Consider the following 17,396-nt stretch of genomic DNA (forward strand, 5'->3'; position numbering starts at 1 on the left):
AGGGATCGTTAATACTTTCTAAACATGATGGCACAAAGTGGAGCTAAGATACCACATGATTTTGACTTATCTCAACTTATGGAAAGTAGACCTTCAGAACAAACTCAACCAAATAGTGGAGGACCAAATAATATGATGCCGGAGTCACCATCAGTTTTGCTTCAGAAACCAGCAATCCCACATACACAAGCTCAAATGCACGATACTTACACTCAAAGATCATCATGGAGGCCTTATGTTCAAACACATGCTCAAGATATGGGTCAACCAAGACAAATGGATACTCAAGGACTTCCTCAAAATTTTGACACAAGAAGACCTCATGCCAAAATTGGGGGCAACACAATGGAAAATGAAAGGCCCATTGAATATGGTTTATATACACAAAACAGATATGGGGTTCCTCAACAAGAAATTATGCCAAGTGCTCCATACATGTCGCAACAATATAGACCTCCATATGGACATGTCTACGATCAGTATCATCCATACATGCAACAAGCTCCTCCTCAAATGGGTGTTTCAAACATGGGATATGCTACAAGAAATCCATCTCCTCCCAAAAATAATTTGGAGCAACAAATTAGAGATCTACAAAAGAAAGTGGAAGACATGGGCACATCAAAACCCACATATACTATGAGAGATATATGCCCTTATCCCTTTGATAAGAGCATTCCAATGCCTCCGTTTCCTCCGCACTTTGCAACACCGAAATTTGACAAATATAGAGGGAGAGGAGATCCCAAGGCACACATAAGACAATTCTTCACAGCTTGCATTGAGGTAGCGGCAGAAGAAACATACTTAATGAGGTTGTTCCCACAGAGCTTAGGAGATCAAGCGATGGAATGGTTTTCTCAATTACCTCCTGGTATTAAGTCATGGGGTGACTTGGCAGAGGCATTCATTCAACATTTCTCTTACAACATTGAAACAGATGTCTCAGTTACTACCTTGTGCAATACGAAACAAAAAGAAGGAGAATATTTTGCGTCATTTTTGCAAAGATGGAGGAACTTAGCTAGCAGATGCTCTTGTGAAATCCCGCAAAAACAAATGGTGGAAATGTTCACACAAAATGTTAACAAGGCTATTGGTTATGATCTCAGAAAAGCTTGTTTGTCTACATTCAAGGATGTCATTGAAAAGGGCCTAGCAACAGAAAGAGTCTTAATTGAACAAGGAGTTATCAAACTATTCAAAGAAAACAAAGAGGACTTTAAGGGAAAAGACAAACCAAAGTTTTGGAACAAGAACAAGAACACAGTTAATGATGGTGTTGTTGATGCCAATACAGTGAGACCAAAGTTCATCTTTTCTGGATCAAATTCTACCAACAATCAAGTGAACAATCAAACAGCTTCCAAACCACGAAGGAAGTACACTCCATTGGGAGAACCACTTGAATCAGTATTCAAAAAGCTTGTAGCAAACAAAGTGATCACGGTCCCAGATTTTCCTCCATATGAACCAAAGGTAAAACCGAATTGGTGGAATGATGATGAATATTGTGAATTTCATAAGAGCAAGGGTCACAAGACAAGTAATTGCCATCGATTGAAAAACATTGTACAAGATCTCATTGACAGAGGAGATATTGAGATTGAGGGACATTCATCTAACCAAGAGCATGAGGTGTTTAAGGAACCATTCCCAAAACATGACAAGGGAAAAGGCAAAGTCACAGATGATCAAGCCAATTACACCAGAACATCTTACAATTATGATTCCACTATTAATCACATCTCAATGGACAATCATATTTCTACCATTACTATCAAAAATAAAAATCCTGAGAATCCTCCTCAGCGACCTAAAATTGTCCTAAAAGGTGTGGGATCTTCATCCGAAGCTACCTCTGAATGTCATGTTACAACCCGTCGAGGTAAGATCACATTGCCAGGAACCTCTTCTAAGAATACCAATCTTCCGTCAACTAAGCCTGAGTACGATCTTGTAGAGCAATTAGGGAAAACACCCGCACTCATCTCTATTCTTGAGCTCTTACGTATATCTCCTGCACATAAAGCTGTCCTTGACAAAACCTTGAGAGATACTGCTGTCCCTACGGATCTAAACGTGGATCAGTTTCAAGCCATGGTGGGATACCTATCCGTTCCACACTCCCTCACATTTACAGAAGTCGATGACGCCTCCATAAGTCAGCCTCACAATGCACCTCTACATATTGAAGCCTTCATACATAAACACCGAATAAAACGAGTCCTGATAGATGGAGGAGCAGGTCTTAATATTTGTACATTGAGCACCATCAGACAATTGGGATATTCTGACAAAGCTGTGAATGCTACAAACCAAATCACTATTAAGGCTTATGATGATGAAGAGCGCTCGTCCAAGGGCACGGTCATCTTACCACTCAGAATAGGGCCAGTAACAAAGGACGTGATTTGTCAAGTCCTGGATCTAGACCTCACGTATAACATATTGCTAGGACGTCCATGGATTCATGAAATGAGAGCGGTCCCATCAACATACCATCAGTGCATAAAATTTCCTCATAATGGAGTCGAGGTAACGGTCAATGGTGATCCAAATCCATTCATATATTGCAATAACTTGAGATCACATACTGAGATTATCATTCCCAGCAATCGTGAGGCTACTCCTTCTTCAGCATATATTGATCCTGAGTCATTAAAGCCCTCGACATCCAAACAAGGTGAACTTAGAGCCAAGTTTCAAGACAAAGGCATGGGAGAATACACTCTGAATCAAACAATGTTCTTACGACAAGTCATGAACTCCCCCAAGGAATATGGGCGACCACATCCAAATAAGCAAATCTCCATCATGCTCCTCAAATGGGATCCTACCGTCTTTCAAAAATGGGGCGAACTAGAGGAAGAAAGTTTATATAAAATGCTATATAAGGACGCTGGAGATGATACACATGATCAAATTATAATACCCTGTGAAAACTATGGTAAAGGTTTCAAAATTCTGCAGAGATTCGGGTATGATGGAAAAAGTCCTCTCGGACTACGCAAAGAAGGTGTCATGGAGCCTCTACAACCTGAGCTAACTACAAGAAGGGAACACTCTAAGGGGCTTGGTTTTCTAAACCCCAAGATTCAACACAAGAAAACAAAACAGATATGGCGAGTCAAAGTGGCTGAAGTTCAACAAGAGGATAATTATTCCACAGACTCCAATAAGTGGGAATGGGGTTCAGACAAATCCTCCAGTGATTATGAACTTAATGAGACATTTAGAGAGCCAGATGAACCTACAGAGGAGGAGGAGTTTTACAAGAAATTCAGAGTTGGTCAAGAACCGACCCATAAGGATCCCGCACAAGCTTCGTTTCAGGGCCCTAGGTCAGGATCACATAGGATGAGGACACCTGTCCCTGAGGGTGCTACTAGTGATGATAATTTGGACTCACTCACGATCGACACTGATGAGGAGAGTGCCATTGACGACCTCGATGACTACCTTGACATACCTGAATATAACCACATCTTCACTATTAGCCTTGCGGATTCTAAAAACACTAAAGACCTTCCCCTCGTTCACCCCCAACTCATTGACTGGGATCAGGATGGACCACCACAGATCGATACATTTCAAAATGACGAAGCTATCGTGGATTATCTTGGCATTCGCGATGATCTTCCTCTTGGAGACCATAAAGCAGGATACGCCATAGAGCTAAATAACATGGCATACTTTGGTGAGGGTGTCGGGCCTTCTAGTCGCAAAAATGTGAAAATAAAGACAAAACAAGGGTCTTACGGCGAAAACCACACTGTGGCGCTCTCTGACTCTAAAAAAGTAAAAAGAAAGGACGTATCTGAGGGTGAAAACCTCTCTGAGGCGCCCGAAGATGGAAGGCTTGACATTCTCCCAACATCATACGAGGAAAAATCATCCATGTTGGTAGAGGAGACTATAAAGACAAACATTGGTACAGCCGAGGTTCCACACAACATATTTTTGGCTCAATCATTGACAGAGGCCGAGAAAGCAAGGTTCATAAGCTTCTTTAAGGCACGACAAGTCAACTTCGCATGGTCTTATGCTGATATGCCTGGACAAGACCCCGACTTAGTAATGCATCATTTAACAGTCAAACCGGGGGCAAAACCAGTAAAACAGAAATTGAGAAAAATGCATCCACAGGTGGCATTATTAGTCAAGGCAGAGCTGGAGAAATTACTAGATGTCGGATTCATACGCCCAATTGATTATCCTGAATGGATTTCCAACTTAGTGCCTGTTAGCAAACCAGATCGCAGCATCCGAATATGTACAGACTTCAGGGATATCAACAAGGCTTGTCCGAAGGATGATTTCCCATTACCAAACATTGATTTAATTGTTGATCTCACAGCAGGCCATGAGATGTTATCTTTAATGGACGGATTCTCTGGATATAATCAGATCAGGATTGCACCTGAAGATCAACATAAAACATCATTCACTTGTCCATGGGGAACCTTCTGCTGGAATGTCATGCCCTTTGGGCTGAAAAATGCAGGTGCCACGTATCAACGAGCCATGACGACTATCTTCCATGATCTCATGCATGTAAAGGTGGAAGATTATGTCGACGACCTTTTGGTTAAATCAATAGACAGAAATACACACTTGGACATACTTTCAGTTGCTTTTGATAGGCTGGAAAAATACAAGGTAAGATTAAATCCAAAGAAATGTGTCTTTGGAGTAACCTCCGGGAAGCTCCTAGGATTCATTGTGTCTAAAAGAGGAATAGAAGCGGATCCAGCAAAAGTCAAGGCTATCTTGGACATGCCGCCACCCAAGAATATCAGTCAACTTCGGTCTTTACAAGGGAGACTCCAGTCCATACGAAGATTCATAGCACAACTTGCAGATAAGTGTAATCCTTTCCAGCACCTGCTACACAAAAACATTAAGTTCAAATGGGACGAGAACTGTCAACAGGCTTTTCAGGCACTTAAAGACTATCTTTTGAACCCGCCAGTTTTGATGCCACCAATTCCGAATCAACCATTGCTACTTTACATATCAGCTACTCCAACAGCACTGGGGGCACTACTAGCACAGCAAATACCTGACGGCAAGGAAAAAGCAGTCTACTATATCAGTCGCACATTGGTGGGATATGAGCTCAACTACACACCAATTGAGCGTGCATGTCTCGCTGTGGTCTTCGCTTCACAAAAATTACGACATTATATGCTCACTCACAAGACCAAGTTGATTGCCAGAATTGATCCACTAAAATATCTGCTCAACAAAGCTACACTTACTGGGCGACTGGCCAAGTGGGTAATGATTTTGAGTGAATTCGACATTGAATACGTGGACAGAAAAGCAATCAAAGGACAAGCCATTGCAGATCAACTGGCAGATGCTCCCATGATAGATGATGTTCCTCTACAGTCAGAATTTCCAGATGAGTCCATTCTAACAATATCACCTGCAAAGCCATGGCAACTATACTTTGATGGCTCATACACACAGCACGGGGCAGGAGCGGGTATACTCTTTATAACTCCCCAAGGCGATTCTATACCAAAGTCATACCGCTTATCATTTCCTTGCACCAACAATATAGCGGAATACGAGGCATTAACAACAGGGTTAAGAATTGCAGTTCAGTGGAAGATCCAGGAACTTCGTGTTTTTGGCGATTCTCAACTTGTCATCCGTCAAGCAACTGATGATTATCAAACAAAAGATGAAAAGCTAATGCCTTACAAACAACTGGTAGATGATCTGAAACAACACTTTGCAAAGATAGAGTTCGAGCAGATACCAAGAGAACAGAATCGCGCTGCTGATGCCATGGCTACAATTGCTTCACTCATTGACCTACCACAAAATGAGACCTGTTATGAGTTCCTGGTTGACAACCTGCTGATTCCGTCATATGAGATCACTCTCACGGAAATGATATGTGTTGTTGGTCCTGAATCCCAGTTATATGGTTCCATATTCACATACCTTCGCGACAACATTTTACCTCCCGATTTATCGAACAACCAACGTCGCACTTTCATCCGCCAATCCTCCCGATACGTTATCCTAGCTGATATCCTATACCGACGAGGTCTAGATGGCACCCTCCTTAGATGTTTAGAGAGTGACGAAGCTCAGATTGCGTTACGAGAAGTGCACGAAGGGATATGTGGTCCGCATACTAGTGGTCCTACCTTGGCCAAGAAACTCATCAGGACTGGATACTACTGGCCTACTATGGAAAAAGATGCATATCAGTTTGTCAAGAGGTGTAAGCAGTGTCAAATTCATGGAGACCTCATACACGCACCAGCACAAGAACTACAGCCACTTGCATCTCCTTGGCCCTTTTGTCAGTGGGGACTCGATCTCATAGGCAAGATTCACCCTCCTTCTTCCAACGGACATAAATTCATTATCACAGCCACAGAGTATTTCACAAAGTGGATTGAAGCTGTGCCTCTCACGCAAGTTACTGGGAAACAAATCGCTACTTTCATCCTGAACTACATCATTTGCCGATACGGGATTCCTACTTCCATTATTACCGACAACGGGCGTCCTTTCAAGAATCAGGATGTTCGTGAACTCTGTGAGCGATTCCATATCTCTCATCGTTTCTCCACACCATATTACCCCCAAGGTAATGGCCAAGCTGAGGCGTCTAACAAAACAATTCTCAAAATACTTAAAAAGACAGTCGACGACGCTGGCCGTAACTGGCATGTCCAACTCAATCCCGCACTTTGGGCCTATCGTACCAGTGTCCGCACACCTACAGGAGCTACACCTTACTCACTTGTCTATGGTGCTGAAGCCATCTTGCCTATTGAGGTCGAGTTACCTTCTTTACGGGTCTCCTTGAGAAACATAATCAACGATGAAGACTACAGGGTCTCTCGCTTACAAGAACTAGAACTGTTGGAGGAACGACGACACACTGCTTTTAATCATCTCAAGGCTTACCAACAACGAATGAGTCGCAGTTATAATCACAAGGTCAAGCCTCGCACATTTGAGGTAGGTGACTTAGTCCTCAGAGAGAACCCCAAGAATCAGCAAGATAGAGAAAAGAAGGGCAAATTTGAACCCAACTGGCTTGGTCCTTACATCATCACAGCAGCATATGGATCTGGGGCATATCAGCTCTTAACTACAGAAGGTGAATCTTTGGAGGATCCTATCAACAGCATGCACCTTCGCAGGTTCTACACATAAGCTCTTTTTGAGTATCCTAATGCAAAAATACAAAAAAAAATCAAAAAAATTCAAAAATACAAAAAAAAATTATAAAACAAAAAAATTGTTACTTGGTGAAAACCTGGCAAACAGGCGCCTTGTGACAACAAAAAAATTGCAAAATCCAAAAAAGTAAAGAGAAATAATTTCGTCCAACGGTGAAAACCACTTCGGTGGCGCCCTGGGCAAGTACCATGGTGAAAACTGGGTCACCAGCGCCATGCGTAGGGACTTTGCTCCTCCCTCTTTCAGGATTCCCTTTCATTCTTTCACTTCGCACACAATCACGACCAATTCACCCACAATAAACTTACCCATTCCCATCATGGCTTGTTATTGATCTACCCGAGATTGGTTAGCCATTCATAATAAACCCTCCCTTTTCACTCTCTTTCCATCCATAATAAATCAGATCCTATCTGTGACTACGGCCAATTCCTGCGTCTAGTAATGGGTGTGGAACTGAGAACATCACATGTTTCGAGGAATACAGTTTCTTTCAGCTCTCTTCAGTCTATCCGCGCACAATTCGCAATAAAGCAACATTTTGCATCGCAGATCCGCAATAAAGTTCCATCTTCTCCACAATAAGGTATCAGTTTCATGGATTCAGTCAGTTTCCAAGGAAACACAGCAGCAACAATGGGCTTCAACAAAATCAAATCTTTTAACAGACTCAGACAACATATGGTTCAGTGCTATCTATCCTTTTTGTGAAAGTGAACATTGTGACCACAATCAAAATTTGACTTAAACAAGTGACAAGAGACACAAACTTGAGGACTACAGTGGATGTGGGTGTCGAGTCTTGGTTTTCTTTTGGTTTCATCTTTTTGGTGACATGTCTTTTAGCTTTTCCGGGATGTCTTTGACTAGAGATTCTATCTCCAGGATGTCTTTGACTAGAAAGGCGAGGATGGGGTATCGTCACTTATTTGCATTTGCTGTCTGTGGATTGTCTTTTAGTAATACTATGACTTGTCCAAGGATATGAGGACACTGTGAGTCTAGTGTGAACTGGGGCATTCCTTGTTTGTGACTGTCTTATCTCCATGCAAACAGGTACAATGACTTTCTGGGCCGAACATATGCCTCGATTGTCATAACCTATTCTGCCATAATAAAGCTCAATGATGATAACGCACAAGAAGCTCTTTCACGTTCATATCTTCTGTCTTCCATCCCCCTTTCTTGATTGACTTCCATTGTCCTTCTCGAGTCCGCGTAGCCCGCTATCACATGACTGAGTATCATGACACACCAAAAACATGTGCATTTCATATAGTTGCACCTGCATCACCACATATAAGCATTTCATACATATAGATATTATAATGGCATCACATCCTGCATACAACACATGTTAGCACATCTCACATTTTCATTATATAAATAATCATTTGCATCACATACATTTTCATTTGCATCATGCATCACATATACAACATAAAAGAACAAAAATATATGGCCTTGCATCATATAAGCATCCATATCATAAAACATGCATCACATAAGAACATCTCATCACACAAGGTACACATGCATATAGCTGCCGCAAAAGATGAATCATCTCATATATATAATCAATCAAATGTGTCATAATACAATGATGTCAAAAGAATCATATGGCTACAAAAGAATCACCCGCAGGTGTCTACAATACAACAATGATACATCTACTGATACAATGGGAGCCCACTATAGCTATGAGGAACTCCCTCCCTCGGAGCCACCTCGCCTCGACGGAGTCTGAGCTGTAGATGGCCCTGCCCCTGGATCCCCCTGTCCCTCTGGTGGTGGTGGAGGCCCCATAACCCCACCGCTGGATGCCTGTCTCCTGCGGCTCCCTCCCGTAGCCGTCGCTGTGCGCGACGACCTCTGGAAGCTCCTAGCCCGCTGCTCTGCTGGCACAGCTGCATAATATAGATCCCTCCAGTAGGCGATCTCCTCTCCCGCTCGCAAAACATAGGCGTAGCCTGCCCCTGCATCCTCTGCTGCCCGCCTACCTGCCCTCAGAGCTGTCTCGGCCTCGGTATATCTCTGGATGGCCTGATCCCTCTCCCGCTCTGTGTCTCGGACCCTGATCCTGAGGTGGTTCCTCTCTCGAACCAAATCCTCAATCTCATCTGCCTGGCCCTGGCAGATCTCCCGCAGCCTCACCACCTCATCCTCCTCGGAGTCTCCGCTCTCCGCCCCTGCCTGTGGCTCCTCCTCTACAGGTGCCTGTCCCTGTGCCTCTGCCTGCACCTGTCCCTGTGCCTGTATAGGTACCTGTGGCTGTACCTATCTCTGTCCCTCTGGCTGTACCTGTCTCTGTCCCTCTCTGGGACCCTGTGCTGCTGGCACCTGTAGGGGCAGTCCACCCCGTCCTCTCACCACTGGAGCTGCTCTCTCCTGACCTCCCTCCCTCCAAGGTGCTACCCGTCTCTCTCCCACCACTCCCCTCCGCCTCCGCCGGCCCCTACCTGCATCCCCTCCTCCCTCATCATCATCTCCTCCACCCTCTCCATCCACTGGCTCTGCCGGATCTGTCAACCTCGGAAATGGATGCTCTGCCCAGTACGCAGAGTACTCTGCGTCCATCCCTGCATCATCTACCTCTGGCCACATGTCCCATGGCATCGGCATCATCTCTGCTAGCTGCATCACTGCCTGATCATAAGATAGCAGTGGGCCAAACTGCACCTGATCTCTAACAGTACGGGCATACATACCCGAGCCTCGGGGCATCCTCTGAATCCGGCCATACTGCCTGCATACCCTATCCACCAGCTGTCTCTCTAATATATAGGGCGTCCGTCCAATCAGGTACCTGCTCCGGAAGGTGTAGGGTAGCTCCAGTGCATCGTCACCCCACTCCTCGCACCCCAGGTACGGCCTCCAGATCACCATATCAATGTCATCAATGACTCTCCTCCAGTGCTCCAATCTCCCAATCCGAGGCTGGGATGTGATCATGGCATACAAATGAACAAAACTCTGTCCCTGTCCTCTGCCTCTGAAATGAATCGGCCTCGTCACTGGAAGGTGCTCATAGGCCCACACCTGCAATAGAGTCACACCGCAGCCCAGCCCCACTGATCCGTGGTATACAAACTGATGCAGCTCATAGTACAAATGTGCTAGGACACATGGCCCCCATGCATACCTAGTGTGCTCTGCCATCAGCGTCTCCAAGGCCCCTCCCCAGCCCACTGCCAATCCTTGTGTGGCCCTGTCTGGACACAGGTATCCACTGATAACTCCCCCAATAACTGCCGGCAATGCCAATCCTGTGGCAGTCATGGTGTCCCAGGCTACATGCCCTGCTCTCATCTCCAACTCAGGATCCTGAAAAACCCGTCTCAAGGCCTCCCTGTCACCGTCACGGTCGTAGGGGATCAACTCTCCATCAATAGGGACATGTAATATCCTGTATACATCCTCCAGTGTCACTGTCATCTCACCCATCGGCAGGTGAAACGTGCATGTCTCTGAGTGCCATCTCTCGGCCAATGCAGTCAGCAACCCCATGTTTGCCCGAAACTCAGGCACATAGAGCATATATGTGAGACCCATCTCCTCAATGGAAATCATGTCCTGGATGGACAACTCTGGACGCAGTCTCTGAGTCGATGGGAATCTCTCCCGTGACTCCAACATCGGCAAATACTCCTGCAGTCAAGCAAATCAATCTTGTCAGTTATCGTGGCATTCACTGTTTATCACAAAATGCTACTCGCTACCCAAATGCATATGGCTATCTACCCTAGTGACACTCACTGTTCATCACAAAGTGTTGCTATTTATCCTAGTAGTGCTCACTGTTCATCACAAAGTACTACGTGTGTGACATTCCCTGTTCATCACAAAGTGTCACTCACATTCGCACTCCCTGTTCATCACAAAGTGCTGCATATCCTGGTGCTCCCTGTTCATCACAAAGTGCCTTGATCTATCCTAATCTTCCTAGAGGACCTGCTTGAGTGTATCCTCTCAGCAGCTTATCCAATCGACAGCGTATGTTCATCACAGAACTGCCGATTTGACCTTAAGGACTAAAACTATGCATTTAAACACATAAACGCACTTTTTCAACACACACGCGCTTTTAACTCATAAACGCGCTTATAGACTGCATAAACGCGCCTCTGCAACACAGACGCGCTTTCTAAACACAAACGTGCCTATGCCAGACATAAACGCGACCAGGGAACACAGACGTCCCTGCATGACATAAACGCTATTCAAAAGCACAGACGCTACTACATTTCACAAACGCGTCCGCATTCAACACAAACGCGGTTCCAGGCACAGACGCGCCTGGACCCGACACAGACGCGCCTGTTGGACACAGATGCGCCTGGCGCTGACACAGACGCGGTTGCGCGTTTTTGCACTTTTAAACTACCCTATTTCTAGCGCATTTATTGCTCCTAAACATGCATTAATGACAAAACTTGAAATGCGTGAAAGTACGAGGAGGTTTTCGGGTACTTACTGGCTCTCCTGCATCGGCTGGTCGCTGGAATCGGCGGACACGATCGAATCTATGAACGAATGCCATCGCTGCTGACTGCTGCTGCTCTTTTCTCGCTCTGCACTGTGATCTCGTAAGGGTGTGAATGACAATGAGGATGTCTTTTGCCCGTGGTTTATCTTATAGCCTACCCTAGCCCTGCCCTTTATTTTCCCGAGTCAGTATTCTTCATCCTGTGATTTTGTCACATTATCCAATCAGCCCATTCTTTCCCATCTTTCTTATCGCGAGATTGTCTGCAATCTTTCCAGACTTTTTCATCCAATCTCTCGAGGGGGCATATCATTCCCATCCTGGGGCAACTCTGTATCAGTTCAGCTTATCTTCTTTGAAACAACGCGACAAGCCGCATTGTCTCAAAGAGGGGCAAAATGTAGACACCTAAAATTGTCATGTCTAATTAAATAAATATTTTATTTATTTAATTACTTTAGCTTAATTCTTCTATTAATTAAATAAATCTTTATTTATTTAATTAATTCATTTATCCTCTTCTAGCCTTATTTCTCATTTAAATAAATACAGTTATTTATTTAAATTATCCCTTTCCTAAATTAAATAAATATTTTATTTATTTAATTGCCCTACTTCTTCTATTAATTAAATAAATCTTTATTTATTTAATTAATTCATTAACCTTTTCTACACATGACACATGTCATTCATCTCTTATTTCCTACACTACCTACCCCTTTCATTATTTTGGTATTTCTTATACCTACCCTCTAATCCTAGCCGACCTCTCTTTTTACACCTCTCAATCTTAACCCTCCATTTTCTATTGTGTCTTCTATTTAAGGAGATGCTTTCTTCATTACCAGAACCCTAATGACTAATTTTGGAGGACTTGGCTACACTACGATCCTACTTGCAACCACATTCCGTTCTTTGTTGAGCTCTTGTGCATACAAAAATCTGAGAGCAAGCATATCAAACAAGATCAATGGAGATAGGAAGAATGGAGATCAAAAACCCTAGTGGACATGTGATGGTATAATCTTTGTGATTTTTTGAGTTATTTTGCATTGTCTTAGGTTATCTTCATATGTTATGGTGGATCTTTGTTCATTGTTAGGCTAGGGTTTGGTGGTTGAATCCATTTTAGTCTTTCAATATTGTTGTTTATTGCTATCCATTTTCACCATATACAGATATAAGCATTCAATTGATCTCAAAAGAAATAATAACCGACAGGTCCATAAAGGGGTGGGTTAAAAAACTATCTCACAAGTTCGCACAGTAAGTCCTAAAGAAAATATAATGACTTTGTAGCCCAAACAACGAAGAAGGCACTGGTTATTTACAGATTACACTTATCACCATATTCATCATATGTTATTTTAAAGCAATAGGAGTAACTAAGTAGGAAACATAGATCGATTAGCTTCTACAACAACAATCTTGAACTCATCTGCTATATCTCCATCCTAGGAACTTATGCCATTTTGAGATAGGAGGAAACCAGATCAGGACACTTAAATCTGCTATAAAAAGCACCGGTCATTAAAGACAACTGGTGAATAGGTATACCCACCTAGGTCCTGCAGAGCCTAAAGTGAGAGAGTTAGTAACCAAATAGGTTCACTCTATAAGTTGGCCAAGTCAATTGGAGGGTTTGATCATAGGAGTTGGCATTTCCTTAGAACCTATCCAATCTGTTGATTTGAGACCCAACAATTACAATTATAATATTTTCTTTTACATTGTGTTAGGTTGAATTTGGGGACATGGTTCTAAGTTATGACTATAGATGTGTTTGTGAACTGAAAATTAAATCTGTGATGATATCTAAAATAACATTTTTTTTTGGATTAGATATCATATAATCATTACATATTAGCTCATTCGAGCATCCAACTTATTACAAATATCAGCTCCTTTCGGGCAAACTAACAACAAGTGGAAGACCAAGGGTCACAACTTAGAAATCCACTTAGGAAGACCAAGAGTCTACATAAAGGTGTCCCTCATGGGAGTTGAACTTGGGTCTCCACATTGAGAACTCAATTCTTTAACCAACTAAGCTCAACCCCTTGGACATATCTAAAATAACATTAGAAAATTGACCAGTACTATAATAGGTTTAGTCACTTGTCATGGAATATTTATGCACTAAGAATGAAGACAAAGTGGAGTAATACCCAAGTTTGGATGCTCAACTATGATATTTATGATATAGACATGCAAAAAGAGCCTAGAAGACCAAGACCAAGAGGGTATTGGGATTCATGCCTTGACCATTTTGGTTTCATGCTTCCTTCTTCCTTGTTCATGGTTTTTCATAACCATGTGATGAGTTATAGTTTGTTCTTCTCCTATATATTGGTGCTTGGAGTTGGAGTTGTATATGGTTGCTTTGTACATATTATTATGTTGCAAGAATTGCTTTAGAATTATTTGCTGGTAATACTCTTAAAAGAGGCATAGCTTCCTCTTTGTATTGCAATTTTAGTTGTTGTTGAATGGTATAATTCATTGTGATTTTGAAGTGTGAGGATATTTCTCTTGAAAATGTTTCCCCCATATAAAACCTCATGTTGTGGGATATTTATGTAATTTTTTTATGTTTCTCTTTCTTGAAATTGTAAATATCATCATATTTGCACAACACTTTCCTCTAAGATTAGTGTGGGAAGCATTTCTATGTACTTTGATTACTTTCATTTGGAATAAAAGTTTGATCACCTTTATTCTAGATATTGGGTGGAGTATTTTTAACTATTTTCAATTGAGTGAGAGCTTGCATAGTAGGTGTTTGACCTTATTGTAGGAAGGTATGCCAAACACATTGAGAATAAAGCACAAACTTTGAGTTTTGAAATCTCAAGATAGGGGATATGCTTGTAGATCAAGATCTATTTATTGCAATACCTAGAAACATATTTATCTTAATGAAACAAGAAGAATCAGGTATGGTGAAAGATCTTGTTACACTTTGTTTGGTAGATTTACTATTATTAAATGTTCATGAAGAAACTATTACAATAAACCTTTCAAAGAATTTGGAAGAGTTTTGTTAGGATGAATCTTTAGTGAATTAAATCTTCATGAGAAAGAAATTATATACCCTCAAGATGGAGGATCTATCACTAACCATATGGATGCCTTCAATGTGATAGTTACCGAGGCAAAATCTTTGGTAGTAAAAACATGAAGGGGGATCACTGCATGAGTTTACTTTGATCTTTCCTAGATTCACAAGACTACCTGGCTATTGAAAGCACTATCAATATATGATGGAAGACTTTTCAATCTACTAAGGAGCTCTAGGGGCCAAAGCACAATGTTGTGCTGCACTTGACACCAACTGCAACAGTTTGACTGAAATTAGTTTGGTCGAACTAATTTTAGCTGAATAATTTTGTTGCCACATGGCGCTCACTAGCGCAAGCATGGCACGTAAGTGGCACAAAATTTTTGGCCGAACTATTTTTTTGTATAATATAGATTTTTGGGATTCTTACAACAATTTTATTTGGTCATCATGTATAAGAAAGGTATACAAAACAAAGATGTTGATATGTTATCAAGACCTTCTATTAATGTATCCATTATTCTGCAACATAGTTCTTTAGCTCATGAAAGTTATATTGAACAATATGCTAGAGATGAAGGTTTCAAGGATGTATATGAAACACTAATCCATGGTAATCAAGTAGAAGAATTAGATTATCATTCCCATGATAAAATAAGTGGTAAATTATTTATTCCAAGGGATGAAAGAGCACATGTAATTGGAGAAGCACATGCTTCTCTCATTTTTGGTCATTTTGGTGTAGGCAAAACAATTGTTGCAACGTTATTGTTATTGGTCTCAAATGAATGAAAATGTATCTAAATATGTGAAGGGATGTGTCATGTGTGCTACTAGAAAACCCAGTAACAAAAAATTAGGTTTGTACATGCCACTTCTAGTATCTTCTTGTCCATGGGAAAGTATATCTATGGATTTTATAGGAGGTTTACCTATGTCTAAAAATGGACATGATTACTTGTATGTGGTATGGATAGATTTAGCAAAATGTGTATCTTGATGCCTTGTACAAAGCAGATCACAGGAGAGAAGACTACACATATATTCTTTTAGAATGTTTGGGTTCATTTTGGTTTGTTCACATCCATTGTATTTGATCAAGATTCTCACTTCCTTGGGGAGTTTTGGTCAACTTTGTGGAGGTTCATTGACACCAAGCTTTAGAGAAGCATTGCTTTTCATCCACAAACTGATGGATAAATAGAAGTGGTTAATAAAATAGTAGTACATCTACTCCAAGGATGTTGCAACAAGCATCCTAAGCTTTAGGATGAACAGTTGTATTATGTGCAACATGCCTATAACTGTTCCATTCATTCTTTTACACAAAGGTCTCCTTTTGAGACATGTTTTGGTTAACTACCTAAGTCTCCCTTGGATATCATTTTTGGGACAGATTCAGTGGTGGATGGACATAGCAATGTAAACGAAGCCACAAAGTTCATCTAGAAGATCCAGTTGGTTCATCAAGCTGTGCAGGAATAATTGGAGAAGAGTCGAACCAAGTATAAGGTTAAACATGACAAACATTAGGTTGATCATCACTTCCAAGTTGGTGATCGAGTTTTGTTATACATCAACAAATAATGTCTCAAAGGTGAAGGTAAAAAGCTTAAACCAATCAGGTACGATCCATTTATGATTTTGGAAAAGATTGGTGATAATGATTTCCACTTAGATTTACCTCGATATATGAAGATGTATTCCATTGTCAATATTGATAATTTAAAACTATATGAGCCTCCTATGATCATGGATCAAGGTGAGAATGTTTTAGTTCCTTCAGTTGATGATTTTGCTCCTGAATATCTTGATCAGTTGTAGGAAGATGTTATTCTTGATAGAAGGATTAGGACTTCACAACGAGGTGATATGGAATATCTTTGTGTAAGCCTTAAAGGTATGTATCCAAGTAAAGAATGATGGATGGACATTAGAAGAGTGAGTGAGATCTACCCTCACGTACTTGCTGAATAAAATCAAACTTTTGGTGATCCAAAAGCTTCTTAGTGGGGAGGAATGATCTAGGAGGATCTTTCCATAATCAATCCAAATTGATGATTTCAAAAAAATTGATGATGTTCTGAGTTTATGGAAAGTCTTTCATGCTATAGATCTCATCAAGAGCTTTTTGACGTATTTTCAATGAACTTAATCGGACACCATATGTGAAAGTTATGGCCTTCTGAAGTTGAGGGAAAGACATGGGTATATTAACACGTGGCTCAACCAGAAAATAACATGACATGATTAAAGGTTGAAAAATGACATAATACAAATTCAACATGTGGCAACAGGTGGACTAAGAAAATATGGCCCCATGCATCAATCAGAAGATGCCATGTGGACCATTAAAAAATTAACACATGACAAGTCAACTTGCAAGAATGGTAAGTGGGATTTTAACTCAAAACCTCTCCTGTTGGCCATTTGGTGGAATTGATTATGTGTTGTATTGATGTTTTATCATTGATGTCAATACTAGCTATTTGGATGCTTTACTGACATCCTTTTGGTCCTGGTAGGTTGAGTGGTTTTTGGTTGATTTGGATCCGACATGATCCAACAGGCTTCAACATAGTTTGGTGATGGAATTGGCTTGTTCATGATACTCATGCTCATATTCAG

This window comes from Cryptomeria japonica, chromosome 7 (assembly GCF_030272615.1).
Source record: "Cryptomeria japonica chromosome 7, Sugi_1.0, whole genome shotgun sequence".
NCBI classification, from domain to species: domain Eukaryota; kingdom Viridiplantae; phylum Streptophyta; class Pinopsida; order Cupressales; family Cupressaceae; genus Cryptomeria; species Cryptomeria japonica.